Here is an 8,133-nt window from a genome sequence, read left to right as displayed (position 1 = left end):
AAAAACTTGGGGGTGTGTGTGTTTTTTTATGTTTGTTTATTTATACTAAGCTTTAATATGGCCAAAAGTTAAATCTATTAAGTGTGTTTATTAAATTATTTTTTCGTTTTCGTGTTCTGTTTTTGTGTTTCGTAGCCAACTGTCTGAGTAGTCGGCTGAAACCCCACGGTAGGTTTGTGCAATGTCTGGACCACAGGAACCGCATTCGGCTGAAAATTTACATTTTTTTTTACATAAACAGGAAAAAAATCCCTCTTCACCCAATTTACTATTCTGCTTTGGCATTCATTGATGGCAAAAATGTAGAGTTTCAGCTGATGAGACTTCATGAAAGCTTTATGACGCCTCGGTGAAAGTCCATCTGCCAAAACGCAGACTTGCCAACGCACTCAAAGTGCTTATCAGCATCATTTTAATTCCCTAAAATTAGTTTTTTTTTATTCCACAGCCATCTGAGAGGTTGCTATACAAGTGGCAGACATAAAAGCATAGGCGTAATTACAGCTACAATTACAATCTACTTGGTAGGGTATACCAGGGTATTTTCACAGAGTGCACAACACAAGTTGAACTGACGGCACAAGTGTAGTGAACTATTCTGTGCATTGCCTTCCTGTACATTCTGACGGCAGACTTTCTGATGTAAAAAAAAAATCTCGTATTTGTCAACGCCAGCATCATGGAAAAGAACTGCAAAATGTTGCACTTTTATAGCATCTTTTGGGACTATTTGGAATCAATAATTTAAACGTTACAAAATAGAGAGGGAATAGGAGCATTCGTGTATTCGCTAATAGAGGCAGCAGCTGTATGGTTTCATGAGCCACTATAAAACTGTTATGTTTTATGACTTATGCTTATTAAATCGTTAATAAAAAGCACCCTAACTTGTTTAACGACTGTAAACCTCACACTGGCGCATGACAACAAAAACAAAACAAATCGTTATAAATGCGAAAACTTTATCGATTATGTAATATTAACTGTTTGGCTGTGGTGCATCAATCCCGGTTTTATAGTCGTTTTAACTTAGGCGTACTGTTACGTTCCACAGAGGTACGACGTAACAACCCTTTCTGCATACTTTAAGGCATACTGGCAGCGTATAAGGCCAACCTCCAGACAATTGACTGCACTAAAAGTCGGGATCACACATTGTAACACTTGCACGATGGACGTCATCAGCAAAGTATCTGACCGTTCTGAGATCACCAGCGGGCCTGAATTTTAAACAGGAGAGTCTAAAAATGGTTTTATTCCTTTCTTCTTGCGTGCTGCATGCCGGTCACATTTGGTTACCAAAAGGGTCATTGTATTCATAGAATCCACAGTGATGAGACGCAGATGGATACAAGAAGAAAAAGAACACCCGTCCATTGATGTCATTCTCATCACAGATATTGCAGTGCCGTGCTCAAGTCTGTCTGCAATTTATGGATTTAATTAAGATAAAAAGGTAATTACTTTTACTAAATTGACAATTCTCCAATCGGTTCGAATGTGTAAAATCAATTTTAAAAAGATTTGAAATGGAAATGGTCATGGTAACATTAATTTGATTCCTTGCCACAGATTACATCAGGCTTAAGGGATATCAGAACCGGTCCTGGATCCCTCAATTCACTAACTCGCACTGCCCATACTCTTTGGTCTGTTCAGTATAGTCATGTAGGTAAAAAATAAAATAAATGAAAACAACTCAATTAATCACGACGTTTCGGAGGCAACACAAGCCTGTGTTGCCTCCGAAACGTTGCCTCTGAAACGTCGTGATTTAATTTAGTGGTTTTCATTTGTTTTATTTATTTTATTTTTTACCCACGACGTTTCGGAGGCAACACAAGCTTGTGTTGCCTCCGAAACGTCGTGATTTAATTTTGTTGTTTTCATTTGTTTTATTTTATTATATTTTTTACCGACGTGACTTTACCTAAAAAAACAAAGAGTATGAATCCTTGCAGTCACGAAAGCTTCAAATCGCACTGACCAGCATAGGGAATTATGGTCAAATACATTCCGTGACCAACAAGACATGGGGAGGCCTTCATTCTGCAGTGCATGAGCAAACAGAGGTAAAGAGTTACGGAGGATATAAATTGTTTAAATATAACTTATAATGAATTGGCATTTCGTTGGATAGCTTCAAACCCTGAAGTTATCTTGGCGATAATTTCACTATCAATCTATTCTAATGAAACAGAAAACTGGAGCTACAAACACTTACTGGGCAAGTGATTGTCTTCTCTATACCTCTCTGATGACTTTTTAGGTTGTACTCATTATTTTATTTTACATGATGTCCAACGTTTTTTTTTTCTCTCCACGTGCTGGCGGCTACCATTCAGTTCCCGGCACGTGCAGCGAAATGCCAGACCAGACATCAGGCTGAACAACACGCGACACAACCCGAAAGCACACAGGCGGCCTGCACAGCACAACCACCAACACGAACCCAGCGGTTAAATTTCGATTTAAAGCTTTCGTGACTGCAGGGATTCATCTTCTTGGTTCTTTCGGTAAAGTCACGTAGAAGGGAAATAATAAAAATAAAAAAACATAATAAAATAATTCTCACGACGTTTCCGCCAACAGCGCGAGCAGCCGTCCTCAGGTGAAGTCTTAAAGTCTTAAAGTCACTTTATTGTCAAGTGTGTTACATGCATGACATACAACACAGATGAAATTACAGTCCTCTATCTTGGTCCCACGGTGCAACCAAGCAATTAAAAAATTAATCACAATTAACAGACATAAATAAACAATAAACAATCGGCGATCAACACAAGATAAATAATCAAAAATGTAATAAACTTAAAATAAACAACAGTCAAGAATTTTTAAAATGTAAAATATTATTTAAATAAAGTATTTAAAGAAATAAGATATTTAAACCAGTGTGGTAGTGCGATGTAGTGCAATGTGCAGTCCAGAGATCAGGATGTACGAGTGAATGTGTGTGTGGGGGATGGGGTCAGGGGGCAAAGGTGGGTGGGCGGGCAGAGGGGGGGAGTGATGGTAGAGCAGGGAGGGAGTTGAGTCTCCTGACAGCCTGGTGAAAGAAACTGTCTTTGAGCCTGCTGGTCCTGGCTGGAAGACTCCGCAGTCTCCTCCCTGACGGCAGCAGACTGAAGAGGCTGTGAGATGGGTGGGTGGGATCACCTGCAATCTTGATTGCTTTGCTGGTGATGCGGGTGTTATAAATGTCCAGAAGAGGGGGGAGAGAGACACCAATGATCCTCTCAGCTGCTCTCACTATGCGTTGCAGAGTCTTGCGGCAGGACACGGTGCAGGTGCCGTACCACACGGTGATGCAGCTCGTCAAGATGCTCTCAACGGTGCCTCTGTAGAAGGTGTGCATGATGGGGGGCGGGGCTCCTGCTCTTCTCAGTTTGCGGAGAAAATACAGGCGCTGTTGGGCTTTTTTGGCCAGTGATGCAGTGTTGTGACTCCACGACAAGTCTTCAGAGATGTACACACCCAGGAACTTGGTGCATCTCACCCTCTCCACTGCAGCACCGTTGATGGTTAGCGGAGTATGCTGGGTGTGCACTCTCCTGAAGTCCACGACAATCTCCTTCGTCTTCTCAACATTCAGGTGGAGATTGTTGTCCTTGCACCACGTGGCCAGCCTGCTCACCTCACTCCTGTAGTTTGTCTCATCACCGTTTTTGATGGCACCCACCACAGTTGTGTCATCCGCAAACTTAATGAAGAGGTTGGAGCTGAATGATGGTGTGCAGTCGTGGGTCAGCAAAGTGAAGAGGAGGGGACTCAGCACACATCCTTGGGGGACCCCTGTGTTCAGTGTGATGGTGCTGGAGGTGTTGCTGCCAACTCGAACTGCCTGTGGTCTCCCTATCAGGAAGTCCAATAGCCAGTTGCACAGGGAGGTGTTGAGCCCCAGGTGGTCTAGTTTGTGGATGAGCTGCTGAAGAACAGGTCTGTCGGAAAGACAGCGTCTGAATGAACACCACCAGGCTTGGCAGCGTTATTATTTTTTGTTTTTATTATTTTATAATTTCCCTTCTACGTGACTTTACCGAAAGAACCAAGAAGATGAACCCAGCGGTATTACCGTCTATCTCTGCCATAGTCTAAGCGCTGCGAGCGGCAAGAGGATGGCTGCTCCGAGGTGGATTCCATTGCATGCATGATTCATTGAGTACATTTAAAAAGCGCAAGTTTCCATAAATGTTACTGCAAAGCCCAATTCCCAGCACTCCAGTGGGGAATTGAGACAACACCGGGAAAATGTTCTTAGCAGCGTGAAGACATGATGGCCTGCCTCACGGAGTAGTGTCATGGGGTGTTTTACATTCAGGACTATGCTCTTATTGTACATTAATTATACATCGGAAACATATATATATATATTTTTTTTTAAAGGTTCCACACCAAAGGTCGTTGGTCTTAGACGTGGATGTGCCTCAAATTCAAGACAAGTTACTTCCAGTTTAACACGTAGGCTTTCGCGACTAATATTATTAATAATCAACGTTTTTGGGTTAGATCGCGTTATTCGGCAGAATGGACCATCCAGCATCATCGGGCAATTCGCCAGAATGGACCATTCTGGCGAATTGCCCGATGATGCTGGATGCAATTACCACCGAAACGTCGTACTCAAAAATGTTTTGTAAATGTTGTGGTTTCACGCTTCAACACACCGGTGGGCTAAAGCAGTGAACTATGTCTTTTGTCAACGTGACACTTTTTTGCTGATTGGCCGTGTCGGGTGGTGGAAGGTTACGACACATTTATAAGTTACTTCCAACCAGCCTTTCTTTAGCCATTAATCAACAAAGTGAATGCAATGCATTTTCATTGGCTGTTACACAGTTGTGTCGTTAAATTGTCACATTTTCATTGGCTGGTACACAATTGTGTCGTTAAATTGTCACATTTCCATTGGCTGTTACACAATTGTATCGTTAAATTGTCACATTTCCATTGGCTGTTACACAATTGTATCGTTAAATTGTCACATTTTCATTGGCTGTTGCACAATTGTATCGTTAAATTGTCACATTTCCATTGGCTGTTACACAATTGTATCGTTAAATTGTCACATCTTCATTGGCTGTTTCACAATTGTGTCGTTAAATTGTCACATTTCCATTGGCTGTTGCACAATTGTGTCGTTAAATTGTCACATTTTCATTGGCTGTTGCACAATTGTATCGTTAAATTGTCACATTTCCATTGGCTGTTGCACAATTGTGCCGTTCATTACAAACTGTCGTATAGAGAAGGATACCAAACATCTCGATTTTTGGTGTCAAATGTTCTTAATTACTCATGATGTGAACAGAGAGTTTTTGGGGCCAGCCTGCCCAGTAAACATGCAATGTCGGACCAACGTTGGCCCAACGTTGGTCCACGTTTGCTCGATGTGCAGTGGGGTGGGGGTAGCCAGATGAGAGGACGGGGCCTGTGGGCAGGAGGCCAAGTCAACGCCACTCACCACTAAGGTGTTAGTTGCGGCCAAGAATTCAAACTCAGGTAACCGTGTTTCGTACCACGATTCACAAACCACCGCACCACCATTCTATTCCCAAAGGGTGCATGTAGGTAGTCCTCAAATATTAGAGGTTTTTTGGGGCGTTAGATCGCGTAAATATATAAATGTGTCGTTAAAACCCGCCACCACCCGACACAGTCAACTAGTAAGGGTTGTCACGTAAACAGAACGTGGCCAATTCGTCACTAGTACAGCACTAGTGTGTAGTGTATAGTGTAGAGTACTAGTACAGCACTAGTGTGTAGTGTATAGTGTAGTGTATAATAGTGTATAGTGTAGTGTATAGTAGTGTATAGTGTAGTGTATAGTAGTGTATAGTGTAGTGTATAGTAGTGTATAGTGTAGTGTATAGTGTAGTGTAGTGTATAGTGTAGTGTATAGTGTAGTGTATAGTGTAGTATACTAGTACAGCACTAGTGTATAGTAGTGTAGTGTATAGTGTAGTGTATAGTGTAGTGTACTAGTACAGCACACCGGTGTGTTGGAGAGCCCAGCCACAACATTTACGATCTGAGTACGACTTGTCGCCAGTAATTACAACTAGCTTCATCAGGCGACACCCATATTTGTGGAGAAGTCCACCTGTTTGGTTCCTTATATCGAGGTATAAATGTGGTGACCACGCTTCTGCGCTCTTACGCCACGAGGGGGGGGGGGGATTACTGAGTCAACGTACATTATGCGAGCCCTTTGAACTTGTCCTTCCTGTCTATTGTGTCCTCAAATAGTCTGGCCACACCTGACACAAATGTAGTTCTTGTGTGCATTGTTTTGCAGTAAAGAATATAAGATCTCATCGAAAGGAGATCACTCGTGCTGTGAGCTGGGCTCCTATGAGAATTTTACATTACAGCAATGTGGGGTAGTTAAATTCCTTTTATTGGAATGGTTATTGTGCCCAGGTCTGCATTGTTTATATTCTTTGGGTCTTTCGGTATAGTCACGTAGATAGGTTCAAAGAAAATAACCAAAAAAACTACGACGTTTCGATCGCAACACAAGCGGTTGTCATCAGGAAAAGGGGGTTAGCCTCTCAAAGCAAACTGTTTATAAAGGTTTAAAATGGGCGTAGCCTAAGTGTCAGCAGCATGGGCGGGGTAGCTGATGTTAATGTAAGGGATTAACATTAATGTAAGGGATTAAAAACGGTGTCCCCCAGCAGCATGTAGGGCGGTGCTGCCAGGTAATTACACACTCACACCAGTGGCGTTGAAGGTTGCTGCTAGAGGTGATGGTAGTAGTGGGTAGTGATGGTCCTGGTGGTGGGCTTCCAATTAATCAGGTCTGCATTGCTAAGTGGATTGATCCTTATCCTCCAAGAAGAAATCGTGAAATCGTATCCACTCAATCTCTCTGGCCTCTTTTTAGTTAGTGAATGGTTTTACACGTGACTGTCACACAGAGAACCAGATACATATGTAATATGAGAATATCCGGCTCACTGACGTATCACACCTTGTCATGGTGATTGGCTCTGCCGGTCCTGCTTTACAGCCAATGGCGGGAAGCCTGGGGGCATGGCCCTGACGTGATGGGTGACAGCTATGGAGATTGGTTCTGCTGGCTTTGGCCTCAGCCAATGGGGAGATGAGTCAGGAGCGTGGTCCCGGGAGCTGACGAGGGAGCCTGGAATATTCGACGCAGGCTAACGAGGATTGGCTGAAGCGTACCACGTGACCCGGGGATTAAATAGGGGTAGAGAGGAATGACACGTGGTCAGAACGGGAACCAACGGAGGAATCTCTCGCGTGGCTCCGAGTTGCCACGTGGCAGTGCGTCTCTCTCGGTCTATCTGTCCCTTCACGTTGTCTACCAGCAGCGTTAAGTAGATGTAACCCAAAGTGAATAAAAGACGGATTCCAGAAGTCGTCTCAAAGAGTCTTATTACACATTTATACATATGATTGTCAATGTTATATTTTCAGTGGACGTCAGCTCCACATAGCCACGTGACAGCCTCCTCCTCCAGCACGTGCAGGGCGACCAGTCCACCCCGGAACGCCCTGAAGAAGGGCAATTATCTGAAACCTCACCCATTATTAATACTTTTAAAGGCAGTGTTATTAAAGGATGTGTGTGTGGGGGGATTTTGGTTTGTATAAGTGGGTTGGGCTGACAGTGGGAGGAGCAGCCATCTCACAATATGTCCAGGTTGAGTCTCAAAGAAGATGTAGTACTGTAGCCTTTACTATGGAACGCACAGTCTAAAAACACCAAGGTTTGCTAAAGAATAACAATGCACTTTGTACACAAAAGTTGTATTATATATAAATATTTATTAAGAGGACATCTTTTTTTATTAAGGGTATTACATGAATTCCAGACATGGTACAATACAAATACATTGCAAAACCTATTTACAAAATTAAATAATTATAGTGTTGGTACAAAAGAAAAAGAATACTGATTAAGTTCATCGAAACGGCTGAAGTGTTGATTTTGTTGTTATTGTTTTTTTCCTAAATGTAACATTTTCTTCTCAATTTATGAAACTGGGCAGGCAATAATGTTGTCGTGGTTTTTCTTCTTCTCCATATTCCTGCTAACAATTATCATCATCGCAAACAACCAAGGACACTCCACAACCTTTTTCCCAGTGAGCATCCAAAAAG

Source organism: Lethenteron reissneri, chromosome 16, assembly GCF_015708825.2.
Source record: "Lethenteron reissneri isolate LAM-NWPU_2019-01 chromosome 16, ASM1570882v1, whole genome shotgun sequence".
In the NCBI taxonomy this organism is placed as follows: Eukaryota; Metazoa; Chordata; class Hyperoartia; order Petromyzontiformes; family Petromyzontidae; genus Lethenteron; species Lethenteron reissneri.
The sequence above is the reverse complement of the archived record's forward strand: the minus strand, read 5'-3'. Positions refer to the sequence as shown.